The sequence below is a fragment of the Stegodyphus dumicola genome, chromosome X2 (assembly GCF_044657685.1).
Source record: "Stegodyphus dumicola isolate Sdum_Otavi_A_Nest chromosome X2, ASM4465768v1".
In the NCBI taxonomy this organism is placed as follows: domain Eukaryota; kingdom Metazoa; phylum Arthropoda; class Arachnida; order Araneae; family Eresidae; genus Stegodyphus; species Stegodyphus dumicola.
The window spans coordinates 145,166,965-145,191,645 of record NC_140781.1 but is presented as its reverse complement, the minus strand read 5'-3'; the positions used below and the strand labels follow the sequence as shown (position 1 = coordinate 145,191,645).

General features: G+C 30.9%; 1 protein-coding gene across 4 annotated transcripts in view; it reads left to right on the top strand.

Annotated features, from left to right (window-relative positions):
* The window catches only part of Eip74EF (Ecdysone-induced protein E74), a 560,026-nt gene that overhangs the window by 181,230 nt on the left and 354,115 nt on the right, over positions 1–24,681 (top strand). For all 4 annotated transcript variants that reach the window (XM_085809754.1, XM_035350255.2, XM_085809753.1 and 1 more), the window contains one exon: positions 21,675–21,748. The gene's annotated coding sequence lies outside the window, so the exon portion shown is untranslated. The remainder of the gene's footprint in view (positions 1–21,674; positions 21,749–24,681) is intronic.

Here is a 24,681-nt window from a genome sequence, read left to right as displayed (position 1 = left end):
ATGCAGTGTCTGCTACCTAGATATTTTTCTTTTCATCTATGAACAAAATTTCGTCATCCCTTTCACTGTCAATCATTCTGGGTTTGAAAACCCTCCTTTGGTTTTATTTGAGTCCAAGGCCAAAGATAATGCTCCAAATTTCAAGTACGTTTACTTCCTGCGTATATTTCCTGCTGCAATATTCTGAAGGGCGATTCAAAAAAAAAATTCTTCATATAGATCATATTTAAATTCTAATTTATGCCTAGGTCTAAATGTTAGTGTCTGAGTTGAATTCTGAAAAGAAATATTCATCAATGACTCGAAGGAAAAATGGCGTTTAATCGTAGTTATGAGACGTATAAATGAAATATTTTACAATTAACAAACACAAGATAGCATGGAGAGCAATATGACGTATAATTATAAATGCTCCTCTTGTCCTCCTCCTTAGCAGTAATGCTAATGTGCTTTGCCGTAAGCAAGAATTACCCACAAGGGGCCTAGGTTATAGATAAGACTTATATACTTATCTGTAGATGAGACCGCTCGGCATTGGAAGTGTGAACATTGCTTAACTCCTACCAAACGAGCTGGCTACGCCGTTTTTCGTGGTTTTCTGCGTTAATAACATAAAATACGAGCTAGCGGTCGTTAGAAAGTCCTCTTCGAAGGCGTCTCTCCCATTAAGCATAGAGTCGTGTGCATTGCCTTATTCAGTTAACCATTCAACACAACAAGGAGTTTTGTTTGCACACGTAATCCAAAAATGACAAATAATGTAAAATGCAAAAGCGCAAAGAACTGTTAATACGTACAATAATTGCAACTTACTTCTTTCCGATATATGATATAATAATATCAGTAATTGCCCCCTATCGATTTTCAATGGTTAAAGTAAAAAGGGGCGGAATGCTCGTAAACATGCGGTATGTAAGCAGCTAGAAATTTATAGGATATTATTAATAAAAATTTATAAATATTTTTAAAATATTCATTAGTTTTTATTTAATTTCATAATATTTTTAAAATGTTAAAATAATTTTATGTATGGGGAATAAGATAATATAAATATCTCTATTTATCTGCATTACCAAACACTAGATGTATTACAGTTATGGCAGTGGCATCATTAGTCTAATCTCAACATACAACGCTACTGGCAAGTAATATTTTTCTCTTTCTTCCAAGAAGATGACGATCATAATGGTAAATATCTGTTGCACTGGATTCACGAAAGTGAAAGAGCAGAACTTTCAGTATTCCCTTACGCTAGTTGCTGATCCTTGTAATCCTCCGTGATCCTATGGTCAGAAGAACATCTGGTATTGTCGATGATCTCGAAGCAGTTTCGAAATGCATTAATAAAAGAAAGCCCGATGTAGCCAATACATGGGTTAGGGTAATTCCAAGTTTTAGTCTTCTAGTTTGGATTTTGGAGTGAGAATATTTTGTAGCATATTTTTGTGGGAATTCTAATGGAAAGTAGCATAAAATCTATTTACGTATAAAAATAATGTAACAAATATAGCGGAAATAAAAATAATAGGAAAAAAAGCCGAAATTTAATTATTTATTTTACATTTACATAACTATCTCAGAGTCGCAAAAAATTGAAGAAATTTTCCTAAAATTGGAGGTACGATAAAGTTAAGACTCTAAAGAGTTTGGTTTTCTTTAGTAACGTAAACTAAATCCAAACTCCTAACAGACTTAGACCGAATTATCGCTGTGTCTGAAAAGAAGTGCAAAATCTTGAGAAGGTTTAAAAACAAATATTTTTAATAAATCAAAACGGAACAAAGCACGATTTGTGCTTATAAATCAGCCACCACTTGTGGCGATGAAATTTAGATTTTGGCTATTGGACATAGTTTTAAAACAGTTTCAAGATTTAAAATTTAGTAACCAAAGGCTAAACAATTGGTTTTACACGAAATTCGCTGAAAACTTTAATTATTAACAAATTAAATTGATGGCAGCTTTAACGCAAAGAGAAATAATACAATCTTATCTGAAGTAGCAGGAACTTGTAACGTGGGCTCGAAAGGTAGAAACACGCTCTGTCTTACAGTCCGAAAACCTCACCTTAAATACTATCAAACCTAATTTGCCTTCAAATAGGAAATGGAAAGGAGAAGTAACAGTAAAGATCTAAATCAACATAACTGGTTAGATTAACATAATAGAACTTTACGACTGTACTATCATCAGCGCTGAACCTCAAACTTAACAGCAGCCTCTAAGAACGTAGCATAATATGTAGTAAGTGTTTTCGTGTTAATCCTATAACGACAGTTGTAAAGTTTAATAAAGTCAGATTTATCATCAGAAAATAGAAGTACTTCAATAAATTAGTTGCGATACCGTGACGCGATTGAAAAATTTCGGTTTTCAACATTTCGGGTTTGACTTTGAACGTCGGTAAAATTGTTTGTTTTTGTATGCGTTTTAAGTTATGTTTGCCTTAACCGTCGACACTGAGGCAATAAAATGTAAAAATAGCGGATTCTGTCGTACTAAGATTTTCGGTCCCCACTTCTGTGCTGCCTACGAAGATTTTGTCACTTGCCAAATACGTATCTGCAATCTTATTGTAAGATTATCTATCGGTGAGTGCCAGCAAGGCGCTTCAGATTGATTTTTTCCCCCAGATTGGAAGAAGTATTTGTAATACGCCTTATTAGCATTACATTGAAACTGCTTTTTTCAGTGCCATTCCAACAAGGTGCATTATATTGAACAAGGATTTTACAAAGTGCTTGAATGTTTTTTCTTTCTCCATAGAAATGATATCTTTTCTGAGCACGATCACATGTGCGCATCTTCTGAAAAAAGCGGAAAAGCTTTTGCCACAATAGCAGATAAAATATTATGCAATGTACAGTTCTCTTAAGAAGCCTCTCTGTATCTGATAGCGCAGAAGTGAAAAAAAATAATAAATGACGAAATATCAACAAATAAATATTCTTTCTTAAAAAAAAAAAAAAAAAAAAAAGGAAAAAAAAAAAAAAAAAAAGAAAAAAGAAAAAGAAAAAAGAATTCTTTTTTCTTTGCACATGTGATCGTGCTTAATGTTTCTTTAGAATGAGCGCTATAAAAACTAGTTTTCTTGCAGTAATGTATGGAAGTGTATCAATCCAGGGCACTTTAATGTGATAAACTACGGCACTTATAAAAAAATCCTTTTAAAATACACTTAAAATACTTTAAAATATACTTTAAAATACTGAAGTCTTATTATTGCCCCAAAACATAATAATTAGTAGAGCAATTATGAAATATTCTAACGTTATTAGATGTGTCTCTTAAAATATTTCAGTTTCTTATTGGGGGATTCTATTGTCCTAGACAGTTTCTAAATGCCCCTCCCCAAATGGGTAACTAAGCCCTCATTTGTTTTGATATATGTTACTTGCCTACCAATATTTAACGGAAATGCATTTCTCGATCAACTCTACATGCTGTCTGTTCTTCAACAATATCTATATGTATGTACGAGTTGCAATCGTTGAGCAATAGCTAAGTCAAAGATATTGCTGAAATCTAGAAACTATGAATTAGGATAAGAAAAATAATTCTAAAGCTTTTAATGCTTTTTGAAGATTTGTAATTAGTCGCGGCAGCATTCACGTGCTACGAAGAATTGGAACATCATCTTAGTAATAATTTTTTTATGAAATCCAAATGTTGATATTCTATGTACAGGAGATGAGCATGATCTCAATAGTCAACAAAAATCAAACTTCATTTGCCTTTGATTGCATTAAAACAGTGGCTGGATTGTAAAGGAAGAATATGGTCTCTCAGAAGAAAGAACTATTCTGCTATGCCCGGCTTTTAACGCATTTCAACGGATTATTCAGAAGAAAGAATTATTCTTCTATAGCAAGGCTGAATGTATTTCAAAGAATGAAATTGGCCCTCTAAAAATAGGAATTAATTTGTTACGCCCCCCCCAAAAAAAAGAACTTCTAGATAAAAACCACAATGAAGTGTGCGAATCATCCTTATTCTTTTTAAATTTTCTGATATCTTTTGTTGTGGAAACTTAAATATTTTAGCAGACATAGCAGTTATCATTGATGCTGGTCCAATTAATTTAATAATTATATTCGCTAATGGAAAGCTAGCAATAAATTATTCAGAAATGTTGGTTGTGTTGCTTTTGCAATTTTAAAATGTTAACTTGGTTCAGTACAAATGCTAAACGACTGATAGTACGAAAGAGTAATTTGAAGTAGAACAAACATTTTCCCGCCTTTTCGAAGGAAGCACCTGCTTTGTGATTTCAATTATTAGAGTTCTTCGTTTCTAAACATACGAGGGAAAAAGGTGCACGCTTTTGCTTCGACACGTGTTCAGTTTTTCTGAACATCTGTTGATAGCCCCTGATCCTGGCTAAGGTCACAGCAGCATCCGCTGCAGGCCTTTCTTTGTCGCAGGTGTTTGTTGTTGCAATTACGATAAAATGGCTTTCTCCGGATGTCAGAAAATAGCTTCATTTGATTTTGAAGAGTTATTGTTTTCTGATAATTGCGAAGTTTTCTGTTCTTCAGTTTAATGATATCCAAAGATCCTTTCCTTGTCAACTGATTTTACCAATTAAGTAAATTTTTCCACTTTATTAAAATAGTGTTGTAACTTGATAAAACTGGAGCTAATGAATCCAAAGTGAGATGAGATAATTAGAAAGATCTTGAAACTGCCACTGAAAAAATATGAATTTTAACTGGCCTCTAGAATTGTATCAGTTTATTTCTGAGAGGAGTTTCTTTGACTGTTTTAGTCAATTCCTTGTAAATTTTTGTAATCCTTCATAATAATTTTGTTTAATTATTAATAATTTATGCCTTACTGTTTATTATTCTGTATTGTGTTTCATACTTACTTCTGTAAGCCCCATATGATACTTTTTGGTACATTGGGAATTCTTTGTGCTTTTAATAAAAAAATGGCTGAATTAATACTTCATTACAAGAGCTGATGGTTCTTCCAACAGTAAAGTTCCTAAAAGCACTTGTACTTCATAATACGAGATAATCTTTCTTTGAAAAGCTCTTCATTAATGTACTCCACTTCTCAGGTAAATAGTTCCAACATACTTTCCTGCAAAACTTTACCATCAGCCTCGGCAATAAGTAGCTTACTGCTCTGTTCTTTACATATTTGACCGACTAATCAATAGCATTATCATGCATTTTCATTTAAGGAAATATTTTTCTTAATTAACTCGTATCACTTTCCATAAAATGCAGTGGCTTGTGCTTTTTAGTTACTCACAGATGACTTGCAATGATGAGAGTAATGCTAACATGTAACATAATATAGGAAAATGTTGGTCGCGCAATTGTTTTATATTCATGCTATTACCAAAAAATAAACATTTTCTTTACTCGGAGTTATCTATCCCATACAATTTAAAACTTAAAGAGAATACTTAAAGACTTCAATACTTAAAGAGAATAGAATCAGAAATAAAATATCTGGGGTGATGTTTCAGATATATGTATATTCAGAAAACGTGCAGTCACATGAAACTTCAGCGGAGGGGGGAGGGAGGAAGAAGAAAGAACAACTTACGTATGCGCCAGTAGTTCCATTTATTGAACAGAATTTTAGCTAAACCATATACCGGTCAGTTACATAGAATTATTTATGTTAGGTCAGTTACATAGATTTATTAATTTTATAATTATTTCCGATTTTATCACTGTCTCCTAAGAGGAAATGTAGATATATGTTGTGAATCCTCGTAACAGGTATGTATATTTCCACTTTTCTATATTTTATAGTCTTTTAAACACGTTAGGAAAACTCTCTCTAGTCGGTTTAACATTATAACTCACATGTATACATTTACTAATATATTGCGCCTTTTGAAACTCCAAACTTTTTGTTGGAGATACTTAAGAAACAAGAATCAGTGTAAGTTGCATAAATTCGCAGGCCTAGTTTCGCAGGTTTGTATCGAACCTACTTCTTCAGCTGCAGGAGTGAAAATGACAATAGCATATGCTTACACAATAATAACAGACCAAAAAATTACCAAATTCCAGTTAAGGAAAGAAACAAAGCTACTAGCACCATCTATTGACAAAAAGTGAAAACTACTATGAAATATTTTCCTTAAAAGCTAAAGGCAAAAACAGATTAGAATTGTGATCAATAGCTAGACTGAATGATTTTGTAAATGGGAAACGCCTGGAGGAAATTTAATTCGCCAATGGACCTTTGACAATCAAATGCTGCTGAACTTAATTAAAAATTTTACAAATTTTACGATGGCATGTTCCCTTTCCAGTTACACGAACCAGTATTGTTTCCGTAGCTTTAGCCACTCGGTCACTTACTTTAATGTTGATGATAATGTATCTTTTTTTTTTTTTTTTTTTTTTTTTCCTGAAATAAAATCTTTGGCAAATCAATTCGACTTGAAATTGAAATAAAAGAGTTGTTTCATAAAACTTTAAATAATTAATTAAAAAATGCTCTTATTTGAGAAAATTTGTAGGTAAACGAGTTGTATTCTATCGAAAATTATTTAAATTCAGTCTTTCTAATATGTCAATTAAAAAAAATCCGCACAGCATTTCATATCCTTAAGGCATTTATAGAATAAAGAATTTAAGAAAGCATTACTGTTTTATTTTCTCATTTTCATTATGGAGTCTATCTTCCTCGTTATTTAATATCTGAAAGAAATTAGCTTCTTACTCGCGGCTGCATTAATCAATTTCTGAGGTACCTTGCAAAGCGCTCACTGGGTTCGTTGATTTAAAAATTAGATTTATAACAGCATTCATAGAGAAAAGTAGAACCAGATACTTAGAATAACATACCTTTAGAGTCAATTACATTCGTATAAATGTATAACAAAATAGTTTACGTAGAAATGAACAATGCCAACAATAAAAAAAATTTGTGTTGCTTATCATTTTGATAAATGAAACCGTATTGAAATAATAGGTATTCAAAAATATGTCACATTATCAAAATGTATATTTGCATAGGCATTTATTTTATTCATTATAACAAATCGAGTTGTCTATCATTTTCACAACTGAAGCCGTGTTTCAAAAAAGTATATTCATGCCATATTATCAGAATGCTGTTAACTTAGATTTCAAAGTATACGTTTGCATGGACACTTTTTATTCATTATAAAAATAATAAAAAAAGATGCCAATAATTTTTTTTAAATCTTTATTCTAAAAACTTGTATTAAAAATTTCTAGAATGCCGCATTAAGTGCCGTTTATTACACAATTAATTTTTAGGTATGCAAAATTTAAATGCATTTACTCTCCGAAAGGCATTGAAGGAGATTGCTCTTTTAACGTATTTCGCCCGGCTTTTGTAAATTTTAAGATAAACTTTTGTTCACTTAACTTTATTTTTATACATAAATATTCACGGCTAAGTGGGCTGTTTACTTTCGAACACTTCGGTTCCTCTGACAGACCTCTGCTTATTCGAGATGCATACTAGTACTTAGGTGTAAATTAAGTGGTATTAACCAGACATTAACATAGTTTGGAACGAAGTTTATTTTAACGGGGAAAAATTTCATTAATTTTAATTTATCTTAAGAATTTTTTATTCAATGTCCAGTGGCTTTCGGTGCAAATCTTTTGTATGCTAAATTTACTTCCATAACTTTTTCTCTTTTTCTGCAAATTCTGCACTTTCTAAATAGTAAATATTTCTTGTGATTGTTTAATTAAATGATTCTGAGACATAGCTTTTTAAGTTGCAGCACATATTGAGATGTCTTGCAGCTTAAACATCGTGTGGAAGTACAAGCAAAAGTAAAATTTGTGAAGTAACACTGGCGTATAAAGTGTATACAGAACCCTTTCCCTTAAGAGAAAATACACAGAAAATCATTGATCTCTTTCAAAAAACATACTGTTGAAAATAATTTCTGGTACTATTCCGTTTTGAGGACAGTAAAAAATTGCAGCGAAAATGTATACGCAAAAGCGCCAAATCTAGCAAACGCGCCCATTTAACAGCGCGCCAAATCTAGCGTACGCGCTGATTTCAAATTGCGTAATTTTATATAGTTCTGTATTTCGTAAGATGCCATTGAAATACTAGTTTAATTTTTAAATACTTTTTCGATTTTAAATCCTTTTTTGATATTCTGTGGAATTTAACAATTTGGGAATTGCCCATGACGAAACGTCTGCAATCCATGTACACATCGACTTATTTTAACTTAAAAAAATATCCCAGAATTGCACAAAAATGGCACTGCGCACACCTTTGACTTTATCTATGTACACATCGGCCTATTTTCACTTAAAATGTAAAAGAAAATTGACAAAAATCCAATTGTTTTTACCCTTGTAAAAAAGCACCAAACAAATAAGTCGGCGATTCTGCACTTTACCGAGAATTTTTTTCAAAGAAAAGGCATCATTCATTATGGAAAATTATGTTTCAACAGCCAACGAGATGAAATTGTGCTTTATCGATAACTCGGTAGCGAAATAGCGATGCAGGAATCCATTCAGTTTAGCTTTATTTTATATAAATTATAATAATGATCTGAAATAGTTTTTTACTTCCATTCAGTTATGTTTAGCCTTTTTTATATAAATTATAATAATAAAAAAGTATTATATGAAATTAACCTTTCATCTAAATTAAAACAATCTTTAAATAGTTATTTACTACTATACTTCCTTTCTTGCGTTAGGGTTGCCGCAATTATTTTTGGCAGCACTGGCATCGACAATAGTTTGGCGATTTTGATTTTTTACGGTCCTCAAAACGGAATAGTGCCTAATTTTTTTACTATTCTTCTGTTGCCCAGCTATCTAGTCTTCTAAATTTTAATAGTTAGTCTTCTTACTGTATGTATATACAACAATATATTCATACAGTTTACAACTTCATACCTTTACTTAATGCTAGGGAGAACTATTTTTTTCAGCAATTCGAAAAACTTATATTCTCGCCTTTTATGTGAAATATTTGTTTTATAGTAAAATTGTAGTATTGTGACTACTGGATTTTAAAGCAGTGTGATTTCAATTAGTGGAAACTAAAATGCACAGAACGTAATAAACTTTTAATTCACCACGAACGACGCACTTTTGAAATCAACTACTTTTGACGGATTGTAGTTTAAGTCTTAATTTTCCTTAGTGTCTGTATTTGTATTAATTACACATCCATCTGTATTCTGTGAAGCTCTCTATAGTTTAAACGCATGGTAGTTCAGCCAGCAAAGAGCGAAGAAAGAACAGACAGAAGACAGATAAGTCTCAAGCACTTCCTAAAAATATCTGGCAGCTTTACAGAACTGATTTAAAAAAAAAAAAAAAAAAAGAGAGAGAGAGAGAAAGGGAAATATATCTCATGAATACTGCTGAACTTCCGCCTCTACCTTTTACTATTAGATATCGTAAGAGATAACAAACAGACAAGGGAAAATATTAATAGTGTGGTATAGTGTATGTATTGAACGATTTAAAATCATTCATAGGTTATGTAGCGCCATCTGTTGACAAACAAATAAGTCTCACATGATTGCACGAAAAATTCAGCAATTTTAAGGATTGTCGAAATTCAGCCTTCTAAGAGGAACCTTCTAACCTATGTCCCAGTTAATTTCATAATAAATGAAAGAATGTAAAGTGAATTCTAAGTAAAAAACCGGAGTTTCAATAGATACTTTTCACTGTCAATAAAAAATTTTGAAAAAGTGTATTAAAAAAAAATATTAGAACTTGAGCAGAATTCTAAAAATGAAGAAACAAATCGTATTTTGTATTTAATAAGAGTTTAACAGATAAAACGCAACTTCAAAAATTTTATTTATAGTAATAAATTTGTAAATGGACAATTTTCCAGTATAAATTAAGTTTAATTTTATCCTCTTTCACTTTTATGATTTTTCTGCATTTATTATTTCCCAAGTTTTGTTGAATTTAGAAGTTTACTTTGTTCTTGTATATTCTCACATTTAAAGACTAGGATACAGTCCAACTTTCTTCTGTAATCCGATTAAGCAGTCGTTTTGAGCGACACACATTCTGATTCGTAAACAATCGTTTAGAAAATTTATGAGTCTGTTTTTTTAATTCACGTTAATGAAGTATTCACCTGAATGGAACTGCATGTTTAAGTTTCATTTACAGTGTTTTAATTCTTGAATTTCTTATCACAACGTTTTAGTAAAAATCCCTCGAAAGATGCAATGCTTTATCAAGGTTCGTAGAAAACGTCTATCAATAATGCTTGTGCTGCCATCTATCGGCATCTTAATGATATAACGGTCAACCATAAAAGATTTTAATACTGCAATCACATTACAAAATATCTCAACAACGTAATAATATTGTTGCGAAGTAAAGTGTAAGTTTCAGTAATAGTTTTTAATTCTAGAATTTCTGTATCTTATCGCAATAGCGTTACGCAACATTCAGAAACCTGTAAAAAATTGCAGTACTAGATCAAAATACAATTTCTTATCTTACTTCCTGAAGTAGTACTTGTGCTGTCATCTAGCGGCAGATCATAATAAAATAAAACAAAATAATACTGAATTAAAAGAATGTTATAATTTTGCTCTAAAAATTTGTAATAGACTTTATTTTTAAAATACTGATACTTTGTAGTCAGTTGTAATAAATTAATCTGTAATCTAAGTTAACACTTTACGGCTAGACGGTTAAATCGTAAAAATACGTGGAGTTATTTTTAACTCCCTTGCTTTATCTCAGAGTTAGAAAGTTTCATTTTATAACTAAACAGCAGTTACAAAGCAGTGAGGTTATCACTTTGTTTTATTTTTAGGTAGATTTAAAAGCACAGCATTTAAAAAAAACTGGCATAAGAAATGTGTTTTCTGAAGTTGTTTATTACATTTTTATGATAGTGAATTTATATTATGTATAGCATAGCAATATTTAAAAACTTCATAAACTTTTTCATCAGTCCATTATTACAAGAGATTTGAGTCCTTTTAATCTCTTTTATAAAAGAGAAAGATATACGAAGTTCACTAAAATTTTTTTACTTAATGCTGATAGCTTCACCTTTTGCTTATAGTGAGAATTATTTTCTACGAAGCATTTAACATTTTGTAATGTATTTTACACTGTATACCCAAAAGTATTTTCCGGGGCCTTTATTTTCACGACCGTTGGTCGTAGGCATATACTTCAAATTACAGAAATGTTTTAAATGCCATAAAGATTCATGCTTTGGCATTTTTCAATTTAAAGAAATCCAATTTAATAAAAATTACGAAATATAACTTCGGTACACCTTCCTCTGGCCCTTTTACTTATGTTTATAAAAATTTTGCGTTCGTTATAGAAAATAAAACACAAAAAAAATTGACTAAGATATTTGATATTAAAGTCGAAAATCATAATCAGTGACCTTACACAAGCTGAAGAGAGATGTATTTGCATTTGTACGTAACTAAAGTAAGATAAAATTATCTAGAAAAAAGTGTCTGATGTTAAGAGATTACATAATGAGCATTTCTATGCGGATTACTGTGGAAAATACTGATCAGTTAGAAAGAAGATTTTATTCACAGAATCTGGTAGAATTCTTAAAAAAATCGTGAAAACAATAGCAGGCTTTCAGCATTTTCCCGCAACCAACATGTAATAGTGTACATTAATGAATTTGTTAAGATTACCACATTATCATTTTAAAGTAATAATGCTTCATGAGAATATTAATTACATATTTTTAGACTTTGAAAACTTAGAAATCACTTGAGTGAAAATTTTTTCGGCATGACAAATGTAACAAAATTTTAAATTAAAAGAACATCATTGAATGGCATTTAAGGGGGAAAAAACAACCTCGAATTATCTCATTTAAGAACAGATTCCTCAATAAAAACTGAAAATGACGTCAAACATCACAAATTTTAAAATTAAATATCTCGATCAATTTTTTTCGCACGGAAGTGAAATTTTTTTTTTTTTTTTTTTTTTTTTTTTTAAATATATAACGAGTACAAAATTTTTCTGAATATAAGTATAGGCAAGAGAAAAACGTGTAAAAAGTTATATTTTGTATTTTATGCTGAATTAAATTTTTTCTTAATTTAAAAGTACGGAAACATTAATTTTTCATCATTTAAAACATTTTTGTTATTGCAAGTATATGTCTACAACCAACGGTTGCATAAATAAAGGCCGGGTTAGAACTTTTGTGGACGTAGTTCCAAAAGAAAGAAAAAGAAAATGCTAATGTTCGTTGCTGGCCATTAAAATTGCTATACCTTGAACGCAGCATGTAACAAACGTTAAATTTGCATGAAAGGGATATGCAAACGATTAGCATTTCAGTACATGCCTAAAAAGCAGATATGAGTAACAGCTACATTGTGTATAAGTGGGAAGATTGCACAGCGGGTCTCTCAACTGGAAATCGCTTCTGAACGTTGGTTGCCCCTGTTATGTCTCATGTAAGAAAGTGAAACTTACCAACGGGTCTCGGAATTCGATCGTTGCAGTATCGTGGCTTGCGGTTTCATTACTGCTCGTGTTGGTCGAGGTTCTATGACAGGCGAATACGGAATCGAAGGGTCCAAGAAGGTCATATTGAACGGCATGCAGGCTCTCAGTGGTCCTGATCCACTTGTACAGCCACGTCACGTTCCTCAGTCAGGAACTTGACCTGTCTATAGGACGAAAAGTGTCTGCTTGGACATTGTGAAGACGTCTGCAACATCTGCATGGCGACGGTTATTGCGACTTCCTTTGACGCTGCAGTAGATAGATGCATCTACAGTAATACGATGAATAGCGACACTGAACGGAGGAATAACATCACATCGTCTTCTCAGACGAATCCAGGTTTTGCGTACAGAATCATGATGGGGTATCCGTATGTGGTATGATGATGGCGTATCCTTACGTCCCGGTCAATTCTTATTCGTATAGCCAATAATGTAGACAACATTTCTGGTGTGTTAAAAGCCCGTGGCTATTCTCTAACTTCGAATCTGCGCGACGCCTCCTATCAACAAGTTAGTGCCCGACCGCATGTTCCCGTTGCTGTCCTGACCTTCCTCGATACAAAGGGCGTTCGACTGTTGCCCTGGCCTGCACACTTCCAGTACTGAACCGCACTCGCTTCAGTTCTGAAAACCACTCACCCTCCAAGAATATCTGGTCATGGATTTCCAAGATAATGTCAAGCCACCACCAACCAGCCACTACTATTGATGAACTCTGACATCTTGAAGTCACATGGAATGAAATACCCCGTATCTGTCATCCAAGCTCACAGCCGTTATTGCTACCAGAGGTGGCAGCTTTGTGCACTAAATTCTGCACGCTGCGTATCCCAAACCACCTGCAAATTTAATCATGTCTTGATCCCATTACATTTTAAAAGTGTAATAAATAAGAATCTGCTATTTGCTTTCCTTCCTGGTGTAGCAATTTTAATATATTTTAAAGCACAATGATTAATATTAGCTTTTATAAATCGATAAGTGGGCCATTTCTTATTTTGTGGGCATTCTTACCTTAGTTATTTTGTATAATTTTTCAATAAAATGTTTTCTTCCGAGAATAAATAGTAAATCTATAAAACCCTTCTTTTTAATATTATTTTTGAAAGTTTTCTTCATATTTAGACATGTAATTTAGTAATTATGTTTTAATTCGAAAAAAATTGAAAACCACCCTTTAAATATTATTCTAATAAGAATTCCAATTTAATGGAAACTGAGCTAAAGACATGGTGGTAGTTTCTGATTTACCAAATAAATAATTCATTTCACTCAGAGTTGATGTGAAAAGAATTGATAAGATTCTTATTAATTAAGTAACGTTAAGAAAATAGTAAGAAAGATGTTGGTTACATTAGATAATTGAGAAAAGATGGAAACAATTGTTTATGTAGAATAATAACTGGTTTTTCGTTTCCCATTCGTATTTCCCATTCCATGAAAAGTAACAAAGAAAGACATTTCATATATTTTATACTTTTTCAACAACAGTTTATCTGTATTAATTATGTGACATCTATTACTGACAGAAACCGAATTGTTAATTACTCTAAAGATCTCGAAATATGCAAATTAATTTCGTCTTCTCTAAAATCCAGTAAAGCATCAACGTGTAATTCATAATTTGGCGTTAAGCTCAGAAAAATCTAAATACAAATAAATATTCATAACTCTGGTAACTGAAAAGTGGTATAAGGAAAGAATGCGTTTTTATAAAAGCGTTTGAAAAAACATTTTGTCTTGCATCTTTTATTTAAAAAACTATACAAATTAGATAATTAAAAATCGTTTATCCGCATTGCTCTGCTATCATCCTCTATGATAATCCAACATGTTTTGACGAATCACTCTCCGTTTATCGTACAGACCTTACATGTAAATTGACAATGCATTTATGGGCTTTATTTATTGAAAATATTCTATAAAAACATAATTTAAACCGTCTAATTACCATACATTCCGGAAAAATTATAGAAATACGATTTCTTTTGATACGAAATTTATGATAATAGCAGTAAATTATTATGATATATCTTTTAAATGTTAGTCGTCGCACGTAAGAGTCGTATGATTTCAGAAGGGTATTTTTAATGAGACATTTGTCTTATATGTGAGCCAGTAATACTTGTCTTGTCACTGTAATTTAGCATAAAAAAGAAGGGAAACGATTCTCTTAGATTTTTATTTCAATGAAACTGCACGTGATTCTGCTCACATTTCTGATTACATGCTTAATAAACAGACATGAAAGAAAATGTAAAATCTAATACATCAATTATGTTAATTGAGAAAAAGATGTTCGATCTGGCGATCTTTTTCCTTCACAAAGGTTAAGGCATTCAACCCTTAATACCTTTCCTTAATAACTAACCTAATTGAACTAGTATAAAGGTGAATCATCATAACAATAGCATAAGTAGATTCTTGTTGCTTCAAAGCATTTATAACATTTACTTACTATATCACAGTTACCTCAGAAAGTGTCAAGAGTTCGTTAAGATTTTTAAGCTTAACTTTGTCTACAGCTGTCAAGTTAGTTAATTTATGAAGGTCTGGGTCAATGCTAAGGAAACTACGTCACGTTTTCGACATATGTAATTACTTCAATTTCTTATGAAAATCTTAAATACGTGCTTTATGCATTTGTTAAGAAAATGTTAGGGAGGTAAAAATAAGCCGAGTACATTTATAACTAAAGTTGCTAGAAAAAATTGTTACTAGAAATGTAAACAACGACATTTTTAATCTTCTAAAAATTTATTAAATAATCTGAGGTATTTAGAAACTTTTTATTTATAAACTGACGTAGTAAAAGGTATGTTGAACCTGAACTAAAATGGCATTTTAAATTCCTATTTTTCTTTAGTTTTTTTCACAGGTTTGTTCAGTGTTCTTCTGCATTAGTTATAGTTTCAAAGATAAACAAATAGGTAAGAAAGGAACATTAATTTATAGTGGGATGAAAATTTCGAATTCGTAATTTTTTTAAAGATTTGTAAAAAAAAAAAAAAAAAAAAAACTTCGGTGTAGGAATTATCTGTAGGCAGAAAAATTAAATGAATGTAAGAAAAAATACTAAATTTTATTAATTGCATTTGAACTCAGCAGTAGCGACCATTGGCTGAGGATGAAACATCCTTGATATAACAGTTTACTGTACTTTAAAAGTCTACATCTGTGCTCTCCCCCGAATTCTCAGTATCGAATCTGCTTCTTCGGACGTTAGATTTAATATACCTGCGAACAAGCAGACAAAATCACCTGAATGCCTGGTGTCTTTTACTGATGTTCTGCTTCCAGAAAAATCTTAACTGCTATCGTTGTGGCACTATTGTATAATACAATGTAAATACACGTTAGTTTCCCTTGTTTAAATGAAACTCACTCCTACCTAGGCAAGCAAGGAGGCCCATCAGTGGTAGAGTAATTAAGACCACTGGTCACTGCTAGTTGCAGCCGAGTTCAAATCTCTGTGAACTAGCTGATGCATTGGAGTTTTCCTGGTTTTTCCCGTGTGTAACATAATTACGAGTCAGTTTTCCTTCTATGGCCCTACACGAAAGGATCCCTTTTCTTAGGCAGATAGCCCTAGTGTGATTTGCCATCATCCAATAATATTTATTGTGGACTATCTAGGTTAAATCAAATGTGGAGAATCTAGGTTAACTCGAGTGCTTTGGAGATTTTGCCTTAAAAGGATTTCCTCCGTGGAAGCTTTTCATAGTGAAAATAGTTTTTGTTTACGTTTCGCATGTGAAAGACCACGAAAATACCGACGAAGCTCTTTGCCCTGCTTACAATTACAATAGCCGTCATTTGCTTTTCAAGAATCACTTATTTAAGTGGAAGGGTTTAGTTTACTTACTATGGCAAAGAATACGCGGGCTATCTGTCTGAGAGATGCTTCGCGGAGGACTTTCTAAGGGAACGGGCTCGTATCCACGTTTCATAAGGAGAAAACCAGAAAACGCCCATACAGCCAGCCTGTTCGCCCGGATTTAACCCGGGTTGAGCTACCAGTGTTCAACGACTTTTCCACTGGGTCCAATGGGAAGGTAATCACTCCGATAAAGAATTTAAAATTAGGCAAAAAAAAAAAAAAAAAAAAAAAAAAAAGTAACCTCAAGAAAAAAAAGCAAAAAAGCAAATCTGCGCCAATGTAAGCTTTTCTACTAAATTTAAAATCAACTATTTGTTTACAAAATAACTTTGTGTAACTTCAGCAATTCCTTAGTGAAAATCTTTTTGAATACTTCGTCTGCTTTCGTTGAATTTAGAATAAAGGTTATTATATGCGCTTTTCTTTCCTCCGACCCCCTCCTTCCTTTGAATATATTATTTTAAAATGGTGTATTTACTTGAGGCAAGAATATATTAAAATATATTAAAGCATGAATGATGTAAGTGTCTAGCATTGCTAGTTCTTCCAAGTTTTCTAATTAAGTTAAAGATCTGAGACATGAAAGAGATTAAAAAAATTGTAACAGAATGCAGAAGTTAAATTTGGCTTCCACCATAGAGAATGGGTAGCGTTCGAGTGCTTTATTATAATTAATTAACTGTTCAGCCAACTTCTGAGAAACAAAATTGCTAAACCTTTGTGATTTATAATATAGTCTTTCTACCTTCAGGAAATCATATTCTTAAAGACTAATGAGGTATTTTCGCAAGCCGAACAAATCAACGATTTTTTAATGAGCCACGTGTAGGCTTGCGACACTCTTAGTCTTTTCAGCTGTTATTTCGACTGAAAAAGGTTTTTTCACTTTGAAAAACTGCATATTTTTGTCATGCAAAAGAAATTTTTATCGTAACAAAACAGCAATTTTGAAAATTGCACTTATCTTCAAAAAATGAAAAAAAGTGCACAGTTGAATTTTACCATATTTACCATATTGAATTTTACCATATTTATCAACAGCAGACAGGTGTTTTGGAAAGTCAGCCATCACAACTAGTGCAACAGATTCTTCAGTTGTTTTTTAATGAAAAACAAAATAGGATAATAATATATCAAGAAGGATATTAAGCATAAACTGAATTTAGATTTAAAAAAATAAGTACGTAGCACCTTTTTAGGAAAATTAAAGCGAATTTGTTCAGTTTTAAATTTGAGTAATTATTAGTAATCATAAAGTTAAGAAAAAATCACAAATATATATACGCGTATTTTGAACATTTAAATAATAATGAATAATCATGAAAGGGATACATACACATAGTATTAGGTGCATAGTATTACTACACATTTAACTACGTAGTTTGATAGTAATATTATGATTACAGGAAGTGATGTAATGCCATTTGAAAGTTACTTCTTTAAACTGAAGAACTGCCCAACAATATCTATCATACTCAGTTTATTGCTTTTCTCCTTAGCCTGTTAGCGAATCTTTCCGCAATTGTTATTGATGTTGCAGCAGTGTTATTGCCGATCCAGCCCGGGGTGTTTTTCTTTCTGAATATTTTTTTATCGTATACAGTCGTTTGCTCCATTTTCCCATAGTCGATGCTAACAATGTTACATTAAAATCACATCGCGCTTAACTCGTGGATTCATAAACGTTCTAGTACGTAATCGCTGTCGTTGCAATTGTAACTTGCTACTATGTGTTCAGTTTCATGTTAGCTAATGGCGAAACTCTGAACGTGACTCTTATTTGAAATGAAAAAATGAAGTTTCAAGTTTAATGTATCGTTTCCTTCTACAATATACAGCAATACGTCGCATTTATTTTATAGTGCAAGGATATTTCGGACTCATTCTGTATACTGAAATACAGCTAATTAAATTTCTGTATATACAGCTTATTAAAGTTAATATTAATTCACTTGATTCATCGTAACTTGGGTTAGGTTAGGTTCATTATCTGTGTCAAAGTACTCAATGGATATCTTCATTAAATGAAGGGAAACCTTGTTCATATTTACGTTTCACAAGGGAAGATGGACAAAAGGTTCATTAAATCAACCCTTTCAGTCACTAAAAATCGAATCAGAAACGAATAGCCGTTTGGAATGTAGCTTTCGCCGCTCGACTATTGTCAGGCAGCATTTTGGAATGGAGTGTGTAAGTGCTTAATGAAGGAAAGAAATAGCGTAGTGGTTCCTGAAGTGGGGATTCCGAGACAAATTTTGGCGGGTTTATTACATAATTTTGAATATTTATGTATATTTGTTAATGTATAAATATGAATTAATGGTTAGTATCTATTCGTATTTAATTTCTTTTTTTATTGTTACCTAATTCTTTTATAAGAACCTTTCCTTTTTCTCTCACTCTGTTTCTCAGAGCAGCTATGCCCAAATGGTAGCGACAATTTGCAGTCATATGTATGTGGACCCGCGAGACTAAAAGTTGGAAGCATTGTTGTAGGTTAACAAGTAATAACCTCGGAACATAGGGTAATAAAAGCTGGAGCAGCGTTGAATAGACCTATAAAGATCATGCTGATGGCATATTCAATAGAACTCAATTGCTACAAATATTCGGTCTAACTTCTTTGGATAACTGGATGGTCCTCTCATGGCTTCAAAGGAAGAGTATAGTTTTCAGATAGCACATAAAACCCTCTTCTGGCAAAATAAAATCCATACACATGATCTTACCTCGGAAAATGCCAGCCAAGAAGCAGCGCTTGATAAATGCTGCTATTGCACGAAGCATAACATCTTTAATTTACCGTCCACATGCCCCACAATGTTGTTGCTCGGAAAATTTAAGATTATTAAATTTAAAATTTAACTCGTGAATAACAAGATGAACGATTTAAACGCGATGAACAAACTACTTAATAATTTAAATATTTTATTTTACTATTGATAGGTACTCTGACACAATTTTAATACAATTAATGTTCAATATAACGAATTGATAATTTTTATGAACATTTGTAGCAATATTTTAAGTAATAAAAGATGTTTTCTGATGGTATATATAATGTATCTGATCCCTTTTATTTAATTTATTTATTTATTCTTCTTTCAAATAAGATACTTTGTGTCTTTGAAAATCCTTAGTTTCATTTACTATTCAGTTGCGGCACTACTTTTTCCTTTTCAATTTTTAATTTAAGCGTTTTGCGAGATCTCTTCTCAAAATATCAAATGATACAAACATATAATTTGTAATTCAAATCAGTGGTTTAAGCATTACTTATGTATTTGTTGAGAATTCACATGTGTCGAATATTTGTCAGCAGTTAACTTGAAATTAGATTGATCGTATTTACATAATTCTTCTATAAAATTTATCTGAATGATTAAACACAAGAGTTAAAACACAAGTGTGTTCAATATATAATTTATTTATCGATAGCATTAGTGGTTATTAAATGCATAGCTTCTTAAACACGCATCGAATAATTTTTAAAATATCATACAAAAATTAGGTAAAAATGTCGAGTAGTTTAAAAAATATCTGAAAAAATAGTTAAAAACTGATGAATAGTTTAAAAAAATATCACAGAAAAAAAAATACAAAAAATGATTGAATAATTTAAAAAATATCTGTTGATGTCTTTTCCAGCTCAATTCATCGTATCGATGTTTAGTTATCTCACTAAGATGGCTTTCACAAGCTGGAATCTTTTAACTTTAATAACAACAATGCTATACAAATGCAAAATATCCACTACTCTCGTCCTTGTCTTTCTCTCTCTACGGCTGTTGCTATCGTGCTGCCTTCTATTCGTTGAATTCGTTATTATCTTTAATTAAATAGCGATAACATAGTTTACAAAATACTTGCCAAAACTTAAAACATCTTCATGAGCATATATCGCGAATGTAGATATTAGGATATAAGAAGCGATGAGAAAAAATTTATATTTAGTTTTTTTTTTTTTTTTTTTTTTTTTTTTTTTTTTGTATTATTTAAATTGTTCTTAAGAAAAATTCAGAGAAATTTTTTTTAATGTGATTTTGATATATTACACTCAATCGAAAATTAATGTAGGCCGTATTACCGAAACCGTTAAATACATCTTAGACAAAAAAAAATGAATAGATTGTTTATGATGAAAGCTTAAATAACTGTGTCAAACTGTGTTTTCAAAATCAAAAGCGTATGGGAATCGTAAAAGAGAAGGTGTTGAGCAGACGGCAGTTAACAATATAGAATAAAACTGTCTTCAAATAGCTGCTTATAGTGGCGCCATCTATGAGTGTTACCTGACACTTATTTAACATAGAAGCTATTTTATATTCATTTATTTACTTTCTCCCTAATGCAGCATAATTTACTTTAAAATTTTGTCTTTAATTTTATTAATTTCAGCAATATGTATTCAACAGTAATTTCTTTATTAAGTTTTAAAATGATTTTTGATAATATTTTAACTGAGATCCCACTAATGCAATTTATATTAGTTTGAATTAATAGAAAATACGAAGTATTCATAATTTAATTAAAATTAAAACTTTCACCTTAAAGGGGAAAAATAAAGCATTTATGGCTAGATAAGATCAAATGTCCAATGAAAAGTAAAATATTTAAATTTAGACTTTATATAAGCTTATCGAAATCAATAAAAATATTTTTATTTATATTTGCTAATAATAATAATGATAATAATTCCCATTCATAATCACATAAATAATGCATATGTATTAAGTATATAATCAGTCAAAGTATAAATAAATATTTAGCATACCTTTATATATTTTATTTAACTTTTACTTATTGAAATGCCCTATTCCTTCCCCTCTCTCCCCAAAAAACTGAGAGGGATGGAGCAGTAGTCTGACAACACTGATTTAAAGTATACAAAATTTTGTAAATGTGTTGTGCTGTAAACATTTTTGTAATTTTAAATAAATATGATAACAAATTACATTTTGTTGACCTACTTATTTTACTTTTTTGTGAGTTCTTTTGTCATAATTTGTTTTTGTTCCTTTTGTTTGAAAAGTTTCCTGCTTTGAATTTTATAATTTGTTTATTTGTTTATTTAATTTCATTTCTAGATTTGTGCAGTACTCACAATTTTGAAGTGTCCTTAATTTGCATTATTTCTTTCTTTTTAATGATTTTATTTATCCCTGTTGCTAATTTTTAGTGCTATACTTTTGTTAAATTATTTTTAGTTAACGAATATTAATGTTATTAATATCATGTGCTTATTTGAACGTTAAATACTGAAAATAGTTTTCCGCCTTTTTTTTTTTTTTTTTTTTTTTTTTTTTTCAGTAAGCTCAAAGCTGAAAGTAAAACCTACTACTGCGTGACGTCAAACAAGAATGATGTACAATTCTAGCATTTTGGTAATTACTAATTTCATCTTTAATTCTTTTCGAATAAACAGACAATAAAATATCTTATTGCACATTTTTGAGCAAAGACTTACCTTTAAAATGCTTATTTAACAAGAAATATGTTAAAATATTTAATGTTTCCAATTTTATCATAAAAATCGGAAACTCTACGCATCAAAATAGTTAAAAGAGTATGTGATTTGGGAACATTATAAAATGTCCTATAAAGGACAAAAATGAACATTTTAAAGGAGATTTCTGGTTCTGCTTCATTTATCGCGTTACTCCGTTTCTCGAATATTTATATTTGAACAATTTTATACCAATAAAGCCATTTATACCATTTAAGGCAACTAAACACTAATAGTTTTCGTGAAGTTGGTGATCACATTAGACAGATATAAGATAAGTAATTGTTCATATTATATAACGTTACATAACAAACAGATTATATAAGATTATATTATTTTATACAGATTATATTATGAAACAGATTATATAAGTAACTATTCAAAATACTTACAGATTATACAATAAAGTACACTGTTCAAAATACTGACAGATTATTAAGTGAACCACGCTTGCTCTAATTATCGATAAGTTATAAGTTAAATCGGAAATCTCGGAAACTCTACGCATCAAAATAGTTAAAAGAGTATGTGATTTGGGAACATTATAAAATGTCCTATAAAGGACAAAAATGAACATTTTAAAGGAGATTTCTGGTTCTGCTTCATTTATCGCGTTACTCCGTTTCTCGAATATTTATATTTGAACAATTTTATACCAATAAAGCCATTTATACCATTTAAGGCAACTAAACACTAATAGTTTTCGTGAAGTTGGTGATCACATTAGACAGATATAAGATAAGTAATTGTTCATATTATATAACGTTACATAACAAACAGATTATATAAGATTATATTATTTTATACAGATTATATTATGAAACAGATTATATAAGTAACTATTCAAAATACTTACAGATTATACAATAAAGTACACTGTTCAAAATACTGACAGATTATTAAGTGAACCACGCTTGCTCTAATTATCGATAAGTTATAAGTTAAATTACTTTACTCAAAATAACTTAAGAATTTTTTATGCAGCTATTTCTAGTTTATATTTTTTTAAGTTCTGATTGCAATTTCTTTATTCATATGCTGGATATTTATTTTTGCAAATAGCGCTGAAAACGTGCTGTAATTGCTTTTAACTACAGTTGTTAATTATAGGTGTTAAAATTATCAAATCATTTTCCGTAATTGCCTTTATGCACAATTATTAATTAGTACGATTAGTATAACGAGTAAGTAAGACCATCGAACTCGGTAGTTGTATCCGTGTTCATGTCCTGGCGAAGGGGTTGACTGTATGGCCTTTTTATAATTTCTTCTATGTGTAACTTCAAAGTAAGCCTATTTCACTCTAGAACAATTCTACGAAGGCGTGCCTCCTTTTAGGCAGATAATTCTTGCTAGTTTTGCGTTTATTGAGACGCAGACAAATGACCAAAATTAATATTTACTTCTTTATCATAAAACAAAAATACTCTGGTATGCTGTACAGAAAGCTGGAATTGTATTTAAAATTTTTGGTAGTGTAAATGGATTTTAATTATTTTAAATATTTATATAATAACTACTAATCTGATTGCTAATTTTGTGTAGCTAACTCACTTTATGTTAAGTCCTTGACTTATAAAATTATATTAAGTATTAGTATATACTATTTTGTGTTTTGCTGTAGTCTGCATATTTATGTTAAACTGAATTTTGATTATACTAAATTTTCCATAGTACTTCAAGGATCAAATTTTAAAAGTAGTCTCACAGATCACTTAAAATAAGTAGTTCGGGTAATTTGTAAGAGTGATATTTGTCGTTGAAGTATCCAACTAAATAACAAGGCTTTAATTACTATTTAACAGAATTTTAATATAAAGCATCTGAAAAGTTGCAAAATGTTAATATCTTCCATTAAAAATGTAAAAGGAATATAAAATATACAATTGTATGAAAAATATGCTGAATGTCTTTTATGTGTAGAATTATGCAAAGTTAGAGGATTTATTCAACTTAATTTAAAAACATGTCAAATAAGAATAACATGTCAAATAAGATACATGTCTTTAATGTCAAATAAGAATAACTTTTAACTTTTTTTGAAAATTGGACCCTAAACGACAATTTTTTTTTTTTTTTTGGTAGTAATGTGAGAAAAAAACAAAAAGAAGTTTACTAGAGCAATAACTCGAATATCTTTTGTGATTTCAGATTTAATGTTCCCAAAATATCGTCCGAAACGTTTCAGACATTTCAGCTTTCAATGAGGTTACGCTTTACGATCAGAATTTGAAACTGACCTTTAAAAAAAAGACTTCAAAATTATCATGATTAGGATTCTTTCTTTTAGTGTGCGAATGTGGACTGAGCATTGATTTAGCCTTAAATTCCCCAATAGATCTGCAGCATTGTTGGCATTATTATTGTTACTTAAATCGCAAATGATTTTTTTTCTATGCGCAAATATTGAATTGTCTAAAACGTATTGAGCCTTTGGAGCTGAAAATATATTTATTGTTATTGATAAATAACATTTTGAAAATACAGACACCGTTTTGTGCAATGGCCTTCTTCCATTTTTCCGGCAACACCATCCGTCACTAGAGAAGGACTGTGGTTACTGGTCAAGAAATTGTGACACGTGGTTTTCATATAGGTCTCTTTTGAAACTAAACATCATTCAAGGAGTTCTATAGAGAGCGAAACAAATGTTCATGTAATGATGTTAGGCTGTACTATATGGTGGATACATTAAAACTTCTTAGTTATGTTTTCTGATTTTTTGACGGGTCGTTAAAGATGTATGCTGTCTGGCGTTGTCTGAGCGTAAGAATTTCAGCATTTTTTGCATATCCACTAACTTCAAATACC